This window comes from Camellia sinensis, chromosome 5 (assembly GCF_055761805.1).
Source record: "Camellia sinensis isolate YWXY chromosome 5, ASM5576180v1, whole genome shotgun sequence".
In the NCBI taxonomy this organism is placed as follows: domain Eukaryota; kingdom Viridiplantae; phylum Streptophyta; class Magnoliopsida; order Ericales; family Theaceae; genus Camellia; species Camellia sinensis.
The window spans coordinates 26,215,369-26,230,796 of record NC_138965.1 but is presented as its reverse complement, the minus strand read 5'-3'; the positions used below and the strand labels follow the sequence as shown (position 1 = coordinate 26,230,796).

At 36.0% G+C, this 15,428-nt stretch overlaps 1 long non-coding RNA gene across 1 annotated transcript; it reads right to left on the bottom strand.

The window, feature by feature from the left end:
• Positions 1–4,663: 4,663 nt before the first annotated feature.
• LOC145790057 (uncharacterized) lies at positions 4,664–5,450 on the bottom strand. Its single transcript, XR_014328696.1, has 2 exons — positions 5,397–5,450; positions 4,664–4,918 (listed from the first exon to the last, which is right to left on the bottom strand). It is a non-coding gene; the product is annotated as an uncharacterized LOC145790057 (long non-coding RNA).
• Positions 5,451–15,428: the final 9,978 nt, after the last annotated feature.

Here is a 15,428-nt window from a genome sequence, read left to right as displayed (position 1 = left end):
TGATCTTTACCTCGGTTGTTTAGACGATTGTTTTTCTACCCAACCGAGTGGACCATTCCAATGACTCATTTATCTGCTGCTACCGGATTTGCTTTCTCGGTTGCATTGATGGAATCATCTTCGACTCGAATGTGTTCATTGATTCACTGCATCAATGACTCCATAGTAGTAGGCAGGTTCATTGTAAGCGAGTCCCTCAGTCTATGTCCGACTGGCAAGCCTCATTTGTACTGGGTGATCGCTAAGTTTGTAGGGCAGCTGAGGATCTCATTGTGTGTCTCCCAATATTTGGAGTTGTATGCCTTCAATGAACTGTCCGATTCCATCTTCACACCGAAGAGGTGATCCACTTCGTTTGGTGTTTTTATGTTCGTCTTAAATCTTGTGACGAATGCCTTTGCCAATTGCTGCCACCCTTCAATGCTCTCCTTCGACAGTCTTTCGAACCATTTTAGGCCTAATCCTCCCAAACTCGTGGGGAAGATAAGGCATATTAGAGCATTATTGTACCTATGCCCCATCATTACTTGCTGGTAATGACTAACGTGCATGTATGGGTCTGTCTTGCCATCATACAATGTGAACTTGGGCTGGTCAAAGCCGATGGGGAGTGGCATGTTCTCGATCTCAGGGAAAAATGGGATGGTGCAAAGCCTTACCATGTCTCGATCCACCAGTGCATGCACCATCGCTTAAGGTGGCGGCATCACAACTTCTTCACTAGCATGGATTCTAAGGGTCAGCCTCTGCAACGCCGGCACCCTCTGCACCTCTTTACAGTTGGCTTGCTCCTCTAAGATATCCCTTAAGTCCTCTGATCGAGCGGAGTAAGAGTATCTCGATGTCGTCAATGGACGGAAGGGATGATAACTGCTGTCTTAGGGGTATGATCTCTCCACAGGCAATAAGGAGTTGTCAGCTCCATAGCTCCTGGTAATAGAGGGAGAGGACATCTCTTGCCTGCTATAATTACTAGAGGGCTGGATTTGGGCGCACTCACTGTGGTTTCCCATTCCAGCAATGTCCTTCCCCTTAATCTGCTATTTCAGCACCTCCATCTCCGCCGTTATCTTCCAAATGATGACGTCTTGGTCTCTAAGCTTGTGCTTTGAGTGCTAAGTGTGCGATCCTCTTCATCGCCGGTGCCTTTTAAGCCTCTGCGAATGTTCAGAGCTCCTCACGCTCTTGTCTCATGCATCTCTAGATAGCCCTCTGGTGAGGTCTCCAGCTCAACCATGTCCAAGACAATGGGTAGGTCGTCTCGCCTCTGAATAGACTTAGAGTGGCACCGTCAACGGCAGACAACAAGATCTCGTCATTGTATGCCATTGAAGTTGGTTAGAAAAGCTTGAAAAATAAGGTTTTAATGTCAGATTTCCCACAGATGGTGCCAATTATATAGGGAGGAAATATCTGTCGCCTTTCGTGCGCCTTGTTACCAAGCTCGTCTCCTTGAACAGAACTCCGACTCACTACGAATAGAATAGAGGTGAGCTACCTGGCAAGTGGTTTGCCGGAAAACCCCTCTAACGGTCAAGTTAGCTTTCTAGGAGAAATGGAGAAAAACAGAGTGTTGGAGAGAGAATTGTAAGAGTTTGCATACCTTTCCCAGAGTTTGTGTGCCTCTCTTATCTAGGCTGACCATACAATCCTAGATGTGCACACACTACCTCTGTTGTTCTTTTTAAGACGTGTGTCTGTACTGCCCTCTCCTTTTCTTACACGTGTACATGTTAATACTGCCAAACAGTATTGGCCAATCCGCCAAACTGTATTGATGCATACTCAGAGCGGATTCCTCTCCTCATGCCATTGGACCACGTGGAAAGCCTCAACCGAGCAGTCCCTTATGGCATCTCCAGAATTCTAGCTTAGATCAACCTTGTGCCAAGCTAAGTCAGGTCGGCTCCCCGACTAACTACTTTCTCGTCCAGTGTTGCGAGGCCATAATACTCCTGAATAGGTCAACCCGTCAGTCACCAGCTTAGCCAAAGATCGCGGCCCGTCTTTATTCTACTCGATCCTCGCTTGCGGTTCAAACCACACCTTGCTCGGACCCTTTCGTGGTTCAAGCACGGCTTATTTCGGCACTAAGCCAGAGACCGCAAAGGTTCAGCTCACTCCAATGCCACATATCATGTTGGGTTAGCTCGGCCCAACACCATGTCTCGTGTTGATTCAGTTTGGCCCAAGACCATAGCTTGGCCCAAGACCATAGCTTGGCCAGTTGTTTGGCATAAATCCCCCTCTCATGAAACAATTTTAAGAAATAATTTTTTGAAAAGAATTTATAAAATTTAAAATTTTATTTGATTATATATTTTGAAAATAATTTTCAAATTTTAGAGTTTGGGATGATTTAAAAAAAAAAATAGTTGAATAGATGCGATGTGAGAGAAAAAATAATTGATTGATATGTAATAGAAAGAAAAATGATTTTAGATTTTTTTTTTTTCAACCAAACAAATTTTTGAAATTTTTTCTCAAAAATTATCTCTCAAAAGGCAAACCAAAGAAGGTCAAAATCTTTTAGAGTGATTTTCCCTAAACGATTTTTGGTATGACTGAAAGTTAATTTTATAAAAATTAAAAGTACAATAATTAAAAATTAATACTACAACACCCATACAAAAAAAAACCCTCTAAGATCCCAACTCAAAAATTAGACTCCTCTTATAAATTTAATGTAGTGGTGGTTTTTATTTTTAATTTTAATAGTATTACAGACCTACATTTTATACTCATAAATATATATATATATATATATATATATATATAAAATAATGTGGCAAGGGTGGTGAGCTCTATATTGTTGAGCCTATAACCAATCAAAAATTAACACGTATAATTTGGGATGACTGCTGTACAGTCCACACAGCAGTCATTACTGTGTAGCAAAATGGGCCCATTTCGATAATCCGAATCGTTCACATTTTAGAATATATCAAGTAGAACATGTCTGTAAAAAATCAAGTTAATCGGATATCGTTTACCTATTCATCCACTCATATTTGTATCTACAAAAATAAATAATAATTGTGATTTAAAGTTTAAAATGAATACAAATGTGAGTGGATAAATAGGTAAACGATATTTGATTAACTTGATTTTTTACAAGCATATTCTACTTGATGTATTCTAAAATATGAACGGTTTAGATTATGGAAATGGGTCCCGAACGCTGCAAAGTAATGGCTGCTGTGCGGGCTACACAGCAGCCACCCCAAATTCCAAATGGATTTAAATCATTATAAGTTAAATTGTGGAAGATTCATAGAATCTCAAATATTTTTCTTTTTATTTTATTTAAATTCTCTGCAATGGGTGGTCTTTTCAATAGTAATTAATGTTTTATGATGTTAAATCAAAACTATGTCATTTGAGTGTGTTGACTTAATGGCATGTTACTTAGGTTTTAACTCATTTTGTTAAATTTTATATATATATATATATATATATATATATATTTTGTTAACATATCTCGTTGTTCCTCTCTAAAATAAAAATAAAAATAAAAATAAAAACATATCTCGTTGTTATAAAATATAATATGATCATTGTAAAAAATTCAAACTCAATTTTTTCTTTTTCTTTTTGCTTTGGGTAGTTTATCAACGATGAAAGCAAAATGCCTTAGACCCAAGGTTTTAAAAAGCGGGCGTAACCGTTACGTAACGGTTTTGGTGATTATCGCCACCTATTACGGCCGCTTTTGTAATGTGATTAAAATTCACAGGTGTGTTGGCCGTAACGGCTGCTGTAGCGGTCGTATCGGTGCTGTAACAACCATAATGGCCTGTTACACTCCGTTACGTAACGGTTCCGAACTGCTTCTTTTGAAAAAAAATAAAACAAAAAAGCTGAAAATGGAGAAGAGGGATAGAGAGAGAAGAGGGAAGGTGAAAAGGGAAGATGGAGGAGTAAAAGATAGAGAGAGAGAAGAGAGAATGTGAAGAACATGTTATTGATTTGTTAATGTTGTAAGACCTATGCTATTCTATTCAGTTACTATCACTCAACCATTTTGTTTGTGTACGTCTATCTATATATTATTCAAAAATAATAATAATAATAAGCGTAGTCATTATCTATATATATATATATATATATTTAGGCTATTATTTATACTTTTCCTTTTGTCATTGTTTAGTGATTGATTTTTTGTAAAATATCTAAAAAACTTAACACCTATAATTATATATTAATACATTTTTTATACATGTCAATTTTTTTTGATTAGTTTATTTTATTTTTATTTACTAGTTATCCAAAAAGAGAATGAATATTCAAGTGATCCAAACCCAAACAAAAAAAATTTCTTTATAATTTATTTTTCAATTTTTATATGATTACATTAGCATGTATAATTTATTTTTTAAAACTATTCAAATTAAAAGTTGCATATGCTTCCACAAGTATAATAATTAAAAAAATAATTTTATACATCTAAGTCTAGTAATTTCTTTTTTTGTTGCCACAAGCATTGTCACGCCCTACACCTGCCCCTAAAGGTTTGGGCATGACCTAAGCAAGACCTGACATGAAAACTGGTGTTCATACCGTACGGGGCCTTATCGGAAGCATAAAATATTAATATAACAAAAAATACAAGCATATTCCATTGAGCTATTTCTACATGCCAGGATCTCATGCATTACATACATCATCAAAAGCGGATAAAGTTTAAAACTATATCCTTGGATATAGTGTATAACATATACATTTACAGTCCTAGCCCGATAATTGGGCATAACAAAAGGAATATAAAAGTTAAGTACAACATCCATAGGTGGCTCTCAAAAGCAGACCCATATCTTAGCAGCTTCACAAAAATAAATGGCCTGGTATGGTGCCTGAACATGTAAAGGTTGACAAAAGGGACAGCGTCAAAGTTAGGACTGACCCCCTGACTGATAACCTACAGAAACAGACATAATAAAGAGTGAGCCGAGCTCAATGAGTAGTAATACATAATGAAAGACGTCTGACTTGAAGCTTAAATACATCAATACATAAAATGATGTAGCATGCACATGATTTGTCTGATTCTGCATTTAACTCATAATGGCCCTAGGCCTATTCCCGTGACATAAGCTTGTGGCTAGAAGCCCTTGAAACATGATGGCACGAAGCCCTTGAACATATGGCACGAGGCCCTTGAACATATACTTGAAACTTGTGGCACATGGCCCTTGAAAATGTACTTGAAACTTGTGGCACATGGCCCTTGAAAATATACTTGAAACTTGTGGCACACGGCCCTTGAAAATGGCATATAGCCCTTGTAAATGCTTTTCTTTACATATAACATTAACATATCTTAAACATGCATAAGAGCATTACGTGCTTGAGACATTAACATGATTGCATAACATAACATAAGTACTACTACTCACAGTGTTGAGATGGCGTGTTGCTTCCTTCTGGAATGTGCCCTTGAATTCAATCTTACACCTCTAACAATTTTGCCAAGCTTCCTTGTGGAATCCCTTCTCCCCCGATTTCTCCTCTTTTCCCCCAAAATGGTATTCACGTTTGTTTATTTTTGATCAAGGCTCCTAAAGGCTTAGATATATATATATATATATATAAGTAAGGCATAAGTAAGGCATATAAGACAAAAATGGATCGTTTAATCATTCCAAAATTAAAATTTCACGAACATGCTTAATATTACCTAAAAATTATGCTGATTACGGATATATAATCAATTTCAGCTAATTAAGCTGTTAAGGCTTCCAATTTCTAATTCAAACGCGTTGATGGTCAGATAGTTTCCTTGTGAGACAGATAGACATTCATAGACATGGATTTCACTTCCTTAATCATAATTTTTTTTTTTTTTTCACGGAACTACACAGTAAGCATTTAAGAAATCATGTACGAGGGTCGGGTTATTACAAGCATAATATGGATTTATGATATACAAAGTCATTAATTATTAAAATAAAATGTAAAAAACTCAGTTTATAGTGATTTAAAAATATGAAATATATTGAATCATATTTAAAAATTTACAAAAATTGATCAATATTGATTTTAAAACCCAAGAAATATGATTATGGAAAAAAATATGTGTATTGGTAAGTTTTTTTAAATTGTGCAAAAAATAAAAAAAAATTCATGGTTCCGGTTACCGCAACTGTTACGCTACGGCCTTTACACCCCGCAACTACAACCGCGCCACCGCCACCGTTACAGCCACCGCAACCGTTTTTCAGAACCTTACTTAGACTTCTTTTTCTAGAAAAGGAGGAATTAGTGATAAGTATTATAGTTTGTAGAACTAAATAGTTTCTCAAGAAGGTTCGAAAAGGTTAATCTTTTGCTCACTGAATTTGATTAATTTAAATTTCATGAATGATCTGCACATAGAAACTTATAAAATTAGCGACACATATAACCAGAGTGAGACTCATGGTGAGTTTCTAAGAAAGAATGTACAATTCAATCACTATAAGGGACGGGAGATAGTCCTATTTTTTTTTTGGCAAATGTCACCAGTAAGTGAAACCCTAAAATATGTGATTTAGGGTTTGTGTGAATAGTGAAATCCTAAAATAAGGAGTGTGGTCATTGTCAAATATATAACCACGTGAGAGGTAAAATTATTGGTGATAAATTCAGAGTGAAACATTTCACTTTCCTTGAGTACTTTTGAGGGCCCTTGCTTGGAGGCTTGTCCATTAGCAACCAAGACAAGCACCACATGTTGCCTACTTTGATTGATTTTGAAATTATGCCATGTTTGGTGCAATTTCTTGATATTGTTTATGACTTTTTATTTTAGAAATTTATATCGAAATATTTTGTATAATTTTTGTTTACTAATTTAGTTCACTTGTTTTCTTTCTTGCACTCTTCTTTGTTCTCGAGTTTGATTATTTTATAGGATCGCTTTTATTAACATGAACAACTCCATAAACTAATGAAATGGAATGGCATAGAATAAAGTAGGTGATCCTGATTCATTATTTACGGATTGCTAAGGAAAAAATAATTCAAATAAATTTAAAATAATAATTATTATTAAAATGCTAGAAGAGAGATGTTTTGACTATCTTCTTTTTTTTTCTTTTTTTGTCATCAATTTAATTTTAGCTTAAAAAATCTACAACAAATCAACCCTTTAGTCCCTTTTAAATAAGTTACATGACCAGCTATAACGTGTAACTTTAAAAAATAATACATCATATGTGGTGTTTTGAAAAGTTAGTAAAAAATTGACTTTTTGATTTTTTTTTTTTTTTTTTTTTTTTTTTGACTCTTTGGTGACTTTTTTAGTTAAAAAAAACTAGCTTTTTGTGAGTTTTTTAAGACTTTTTTTCTGTTAAAAAACTAAAAAGTCAAAAAATTTGCTTTTTTAGCAAGTTTCCAAAACGCCCCTATGTACCCAATCCTAACATACAGAACTTCCCTATCTAGAAAAAATAAAATAAAAAAACATACATAACCTATTTTGTTTTGAAACAAACATTACATTATATTTTTTAACTTCTTTCACCACACACGATTCATAACATTTTCACCATATCATTTATAGCATAACCACAACATTCATAACATAATTATAATGATTTGTAATTTTTATTTTAAGTGTGCATACTATAAATTTATCTATTCATAACTTTTATCAAAAAATAACATAACTAACATAAAGTGACATAATAATTTTTGTGATGTGTCTATAAGGCCAGTTTGTTTTAGTTTCAAGGTGATGGAAGTAGACTGATAATCCTATGAGTTCCACATAAATTATATTTGTTTGGAACAATGCCAAAGTCCCATGCAACTATGAATCCCTTCCAAGGGAGTGTTAGCAATTTCATGGGAGGGTTGGGTTTCACAATCCAACCCTATCGAATTGAGGTGAAAATACCATGTTACTCCCACTTTACAAAAATAACAAAGTTAGTTTTTTATATATTGAAAACATTTACATAAATTCATAAAATTTAATTCCAACCAATCAATACCACCCCACTAATCTACTACACAAATAAATATAATTTATATTACATTTCTAACTTAATACCACTACACCAGTAATCCTGTCACTTAATTTTAGTAATAGTTTTAGAAATAATTTGACCTTTTTTATATATGATAAAAGGCATGTATAATGAAATTGTTTGGTGAGAAGAATCATTTTTATTTTTTTTTGGAAGAGTTTTTTCTTTTCTCTTTTTAATTATACCCCATCGTCAGCCCGTTACCGATTGGCTGCCAGAAAGTTCACAAAAAAATTGCCCGCTGTGACTAACGGCAGAGTTGGTGGCCGGCAGCAACTGTGGTGGTGGTGGTGATCATATGTACAAATAGGTAGATTAGATATAAATAAGTAACACATGGAAAAATAGTGAAATGATAGGTGGACAGATAGATATCATGTGAATAGTAGACAAATAGATAAATAAATAAAGGTAAAATGATCTTTCAAATTATAATTATTGTTTTAACACTAAAAAATTAAAATTTAAACCTATAAACTCAAAATTTAAAAATGAATCTCTGACCTAAAACACCCATAATTTTGTCTATGACAAACAAAAGGGCCACAGTTGAGTATTATTTGAAATTCATGTGTTTGGCAATGGTATAAAATAAAAGTCATCACAACACAAGGATGGTGGTGAACGACAGTACCACACCACAATTCATCATGCATGTGAACTTTCTTTGCAGAGAGACTTCTGGCATTTGTTTGGAGGGAACTCAAAAATCCTGAAGGTGACATGGTTTCACTTCACATTTTCACACCCCAAAACCAAACAAAAGTCAATAGTTTATGGTCCTTGAATTGCGGTCAATGTCTGTCCCAATTCCCTGAATTGTCTCATGTCTCTCTGCCCTTTTGCCGTCCACTTCCCATGTCTCTGCTCTTTCAAGCAAATGTTTTTAATGTCATGCATCATCATGCATGTGTTTGTGTGTGTGGGGGGTGGTCAAAATTTATTAAATTTGGGGGGTGTGGTCAAAATTTATTAAATTTCTATCTTCATTGTACTATATATTTGGTTGCAAGTGCGGGACTCTTTCTACATCATATCTTAGGACTACATCACTATTTGTAACAGTGCACCACTATGTTTATTGGGCAAATGGCTTTGTTGCAATGTCTTTTTCGTGTCCTTCTGTTTGGCTACTTTTGTTTGTGCAACCTAATTATTTGTACCACAAGCCAACCCTTATCTTTGTAATAAAAAAAAAAAATTTATAAATTACATTGATCTCTTATCAAATTTGAAAAAAAAAAAATACAGCAAATCTCATAATTTTAACATAATTATATTTACATTAATTTCTTTTTTAGTATGGTTAGAGAGACCAAAACTAATGCAGATAAAGACACAAAGATACACAAAGTAAAATATACATTTCAATGTAAAAGTGATCATAATATCATTTTTTTATTCATATAATTAACGAATTTTTGATGAACCTCTATGTAATTATGCCAAATTTTCTGGGTTTACTGTAATTTCATCAAATCCTAAGGGAGGTTAGTGTAATTTATCCAAGAAAAATAGAATTGGGCTTTTCTATAGTTCAAAATCTAGGTTAGAGGATGTTGTTCAAGCCTGTAGACCCCACTACCGGTCTCATTTCAATAATCTAAAAATCATTTATTTTGTAAGGCCTTTTGGATATATAATTTATAATAACAAAAAAAAGGGTTATTCTAATAATTGTAGCATGTTTATGAGTTAATTACCTAAAAATCCTATTTACAAATGTTATGGTAACTTAGATCTTATCTAAGATTTTTTGAACCAATAAGTCCTTTTTAGTAAAACTGATAATATTATCAGTTTTTTTCTAATCTTTAAAATTAAGAATATTATCAATTTTACATAATAATATTTCAGATAATTGTTTTACTAACTGATGAAAAAAAACAAAGCATGAGATTAAACGTTTTTGCCCTTCTACTTATTGGTTTGATTCAACTATCCAATAAAATCAAGAACATTATCAATTTTTTCCAGTTTTAAAACTGAAAACATTATCATTTTTTTCATTTTTCATTTTTTTTTTTTTTTTTGCACATCAATGTTCCATCATTATACTCATTTATAGAAACAAATTTTCAGTTTTGCACAAAAAAATAATTTAATTTTTTCAATTTTTTTAGTTTTTTCAATTTAAAAGTTAATGTTTTAAAGTTTTGAAAATTAAAATAAATGTCAAATCATCATGTTCATTTATAGATAATCATAAATAATGAACAATCATTGTTTGAAGGACACTTCCGACTATTAAAAATTTAATGCAACTTGAAAGTCCAAAAAATCTTAGTTAGGACTTAATGGAATATAAGTTCATAAATCATAACTTGTGTGTAAATGTCCCTATATTTATTCTACCGTATTTGTTTCTAAAAAAAATAGATAGTCTATCTTTAAAACATACTAGTTGTCCATTTTTTTGAAAACAAACGCGATAAAATGAAAATACTAAGATAATTGAATCGACCTAACTTTTCATACATGATATACATATAAAGTCTTACAAAATGAACGGTTTGAATTAGTAAAACCAAACCTATTGTAGGTTTCATGGGTCTAAACAATGGAATTGGAGTAGGTATTGTGTAACATGCGTGCTGTCAGGCCCATTAGGGCGTGTCTCGAGTGTATTTTCATGATCCAAATCATTCATATAGTAAGATTAATTGAATAGATCATATAGAAAAAAATCAGATCAATTGGACATATATAACACCATAACAAATCACAAAAAAATAAACGATTGAAATAATTTTGATACTTTTTTTTAAAAAGAATTAGGGCTAATCATGGGATTACAAATGTCTAATTAACTTAAATTTTTTAATGAATAAAATGATTTACGAATTTTACAATATGAATGATTTAAATCATCTAAAAAGACTCGGGACATGTGCCTACAAAGCCTCACCGTATGGGTGTTGTGCCTTGTGGCACAACACCAACCCTTGGTCCCCGAACAACACATTCCAATCCAAATGTGGACCAGAGGAGAGCCCAACCCAAGAAAAAACAAAAAAACAAAAAAACAAAAGAAAAAAAAAAGCCAAAAAACAAGATATTTTTGGGTTAGCACAACAAAATATACACCTTAAATTAATTTGAATGTATGGAGGTAGTTTCTATTTGCACACACCATTTCTATTATGTGCACACATTTAATGAAAAATATTTTTATTACTAATTTTATCCTTAAACAAAATTACTAATATAGATATTAGTGTAGACACTACACTTAAGATTCATGTTTTTTCCGTATACATTTTCTAAAGAAGAAGGGAAAAAAAAAACTTCAATACACATCTATTAAGAAAAAAAACACTAAACCCTACTCTATTGTTACCTTTCAAAAAAAAAAAAATTCTGGCATACCAATTATCATCTTCCAAAGGTTCTCACCTTTTCAATCCATTATCACTCTACATTAGTTTACATTGTCACCCTCAGAGGTGTTCATCTGTTCCAATCCATTATCAAACCCTCTCATTACTTTAGATTGAGTTCTTATTCCTCATTCAAATCTCACTATCATTATTTACTTGTTATGGAAGATTTGCATGATGAAACATCTAATTTTGCAAAAGATATTGTCGTTTTTGACAAAGATATCAATGAAAATATGAGTTTGAATATTAAAATCCTCTCTTCTTTTTTTTTCCAACATCATTCGGTAAACTAGAATCGAAAATTACCAAGTTTTTCAACAACCAAGTTCTACAGTTTTTTTTTTTTTTTTTTTTTTTAGGGGGGGAGTGGAATTTGTAAGAATTTTTCCTAAATATGACTTAATGTGGCTTATGCATGATTATACTAGATTCATCTCATTAAGCAAAATACATGTACATCAATTAGATGGTAACTAATTATTGATGAATGCACCTATGTATACATAATGTATAGAAGACTAATGGAAATAGTGTCAATGCATTGAATGCAATAGATTCAATATGAATTGTGGGAGCCGGATAATGTTGGTATACGTGCAATAAAGCCGAATGACGATATGAGGACAGTCAAGGACGAAATTTGCATTCGGCTCCATCCTGGATGATCTCAAGACCGAATAGACTAATCGGCCGAAGAACCAGTTGAACAAAAGCCGAATAAATAAATGTGCAATGGATTGAGGGTGAGCCCGACCCTAAGGCCCAAAAGAAAAATATAAATAGAGGAGCATCATCCGAAAAAAAGTATGTGAGAACAAGTAAGATTAACTTGAGATACAAGCTACCAAGAGAGTATACACTGACTTATCCGTCGGAGTGCTAATCCTGGAACTCCCGACCGGAGTGTTCATTCCTTTTCAGGTGACTAGCTGAGGATCAAGAGCGTCCTACAGGATCCAGAGAGTATTTCCAAACCACTTCTCCACAATTGGTGCCGTCTGTGGGAATACTCCAGCACATCCATGGCGGGCATGACGGAAGATCCTCCGGTAGTCGTTGACGACCTTACGCCACGAGATGATACCACTCCAAGCAACATGCTTGGGCCAAAGAACATTACCGCATGAAGGGCCTTGAACTTTGACTCAGTTGCCCAAGCCTTACCCTCAACTTCAGCACATGAGACAATGCAAGTGATTATGGATCAGGCGAAGCAAAACGAACAGAGGTTAGAAAACATGATGGTTGAGAACGAGCGCCTCCGACAGGATTTGGCCTTGGAGGTGGCAAAATCCCAACAGGCCGCACGCCAGGATCCGGTACGACCTCTGAAAAAGGATGGCCGACGACCTCAAGTTCAGCGACATGATAGTGGCAGTGATTCTGACTCATCATCCCCATAATCCAAAAAGAAGGGACGAGTTGAAGTCTCCAGTTCTTCCGACGGCAGTCCGCGTCCATGGAATAAGCGAAGAAGAAATAATTCAGACGAAGAAGATCAACATGACCCATTTGTACGACAGATCACACGGGCCACCCAAAAAGTTCAAAGCTCCATCATTCACCCTATACAATGGAAAATCGGACCCCACTAATCACATTCGTCATTATAAACAAGCCATGACGCTTCATGCAGACGACGAGGCCCTCATGTGTCGAATATTTCTGAGCAGTTTGGGACCGTTGGCCGTTAGATGGTATTATAAATTGGAACCGGCATCGATTAAGAGCTTCCATCAACTCCAAAAATCCTTCAGGGCAAGGTTCATCACCAACAAGGTCCAGCTGAAGCAGGGCAATGCAAATCTAACCAAGGAAAACCCTACGTGTGTATTCGGTGCGCTATTGGGAATGCTTTAATCTAGTAGATGATGCCTACAACAACTCTATGGCCATCACGGCCTTTAAAATGGGATTGCATCCTGATAGTGCCCTTCGCAGCTCCTTGACCAGAAGAGCTCCCAAAACAGTCTAGTCGCTAATGAAGAAAGTCGAGGAATACTGCAAAATGGAAGATGACGCACTGCGGATCAAAGCCAAGCACAAGGCTAACAAGACGGCCCTGTCTGAAATCGTTCAGCCGATAAATTATGTACCATCGCGGAGCCTTGAACCACAGAATCGGGCTAAACGAGACAAAAGATAAGAGTCGCGCCGATCGAATGACCAATGTTCATGTCGAGCTAATGAACAACTTCAAGTGGATAACAGGCGCATAAGGCGCGCGGACAAGAAATATACGGAGTTGTCAGAGCCGATCAGCACGATTATGTCTAAAGTTCAGCGCCTTCCGTTCTTTAAATGGCCACCCAAGATGGTGAGACCTCTCGACACGAGGAGAGGGGACAGGCTGTGCGAATATCACAAAGACCACGGTCATGATACCGACAATTGTTATGCGTTGAAGGATCACCTTAAAGTGTTAGTACAAGACGGTCTGCTTAAGCAACACTTCCGAAAGAATAACTCAACCAAAACAGTTGCTTTACGACAGGATTCACCTCCACTTGGCGTAATCCATATGATACACAGCTTGCCGACGGCATCCGCTGTACATACAATTCAGTCGCATCCTAACCACCAAGAGCAAATCACACTAACAAAACAGCCCCATGAAGCTGCGAGTATTATTTTCAATGATTCTAATTTGGTCGGCGTAACGCTCCCCTACAACGATCCCTTGGTCATCGAACTACGCGTAAATCGATTCATCGTTGAACGTGTTTTCATTGACCAGGGGAGTACTTTAGAAGTTATGTACTACAAGACCTTCATCAAACTCGGCTTCACTGAGTTGGACCTGTCTCCAGCTCATTATCCGTTATTCGGCTTCAACGCTAATCCAGAATATCCGTTGGGCAAAATCACACTACCAGTTCGAGCAGTCTCCCGATCAATGGATATAGAATTTTTGGTTGTCAAGCTTCTTTCGCCGTATAATCTCATCATGGAACAAACTTGTCTGCACACCATGCAGGTTGTGCCAAGCACCTATCATCAACTACTCCGCTTTTCGACTGAACGCGGCATTAAGCAAATTCGAGGTTTTCAAAAATCGGCTCAAGCATGCTATCTTCTTGCCACAAAGATACCAAGAGAGCTGGAAGTGAATTCAATTGAGGTGCCAGATCGGGAGAGCCTCGATGATATTGGGCAGCTCCCAAGTGAAAAGGCAACCGGAGCCCTGGATGGGGTTGAAATGGACGGGAATCCTGACAAGTTCTTCATGGTCGGCGCTTCCCTTTATAAAGTCGATAGGCAAGAGCTGATTTCCTTCTTACTCGACAACCTTGATGAATTTGCATGGTCACCTTATGAGATGCTGAGGGTGGATTCAACTGTGTTGTAGCACCGTTTAAACGTCGATCCCAAATGTAAGCCAATTATCTAGAAAAGTTGGCATTCAGCTGCAGAACACACTGCTGCCGTTGTCAAAGAAGTTGACCGGTTGCTTAATGCCAGGGTAATCCGCGAAGTGACCTATCCTACATGGCTATCGAATACTGTGGTTGTAAAGAAGAAAAACAGAACTTGGCGTGTTTGTGTGGATTTCACGGACTTAAACAAAGCTTGTCCCAAGGATTGCTTTCCCATCCCCAGAATAGACCAGCTCGTAGATGCAACGACACATCATCAACGTATGAGCTTCCTGGATGCATACAGAGGCTACCATCAAATTGTTATGCATCTGGAGGACTAAGACAAAACCGCATTCCTCACCCCAAGAGGAACCTATTGCTATAAGGTTATGCCTTTTGGGCTGAAGAATGCGGGGGCAACCTACCAAAGACTAGTCACTGCCATGTTCAAGGAGCAACTCGGCCGTACTATGGAAGTGTACATTGATGATATGGTGGCCAAGTTCAAAGAAGGTTAAACCCATCTAGCCGATCTGGAAAAGACATTCGGCATTCTTCGCAAATATAAAATGAAGTTGAACGCTTCCAAATGTGCCTTTGGCATTAGATCCGGCAAATTCCTTGGCTACATTGTTAATCACCGCGGAATCAAAGCCAACCCGAGGCAAATCACA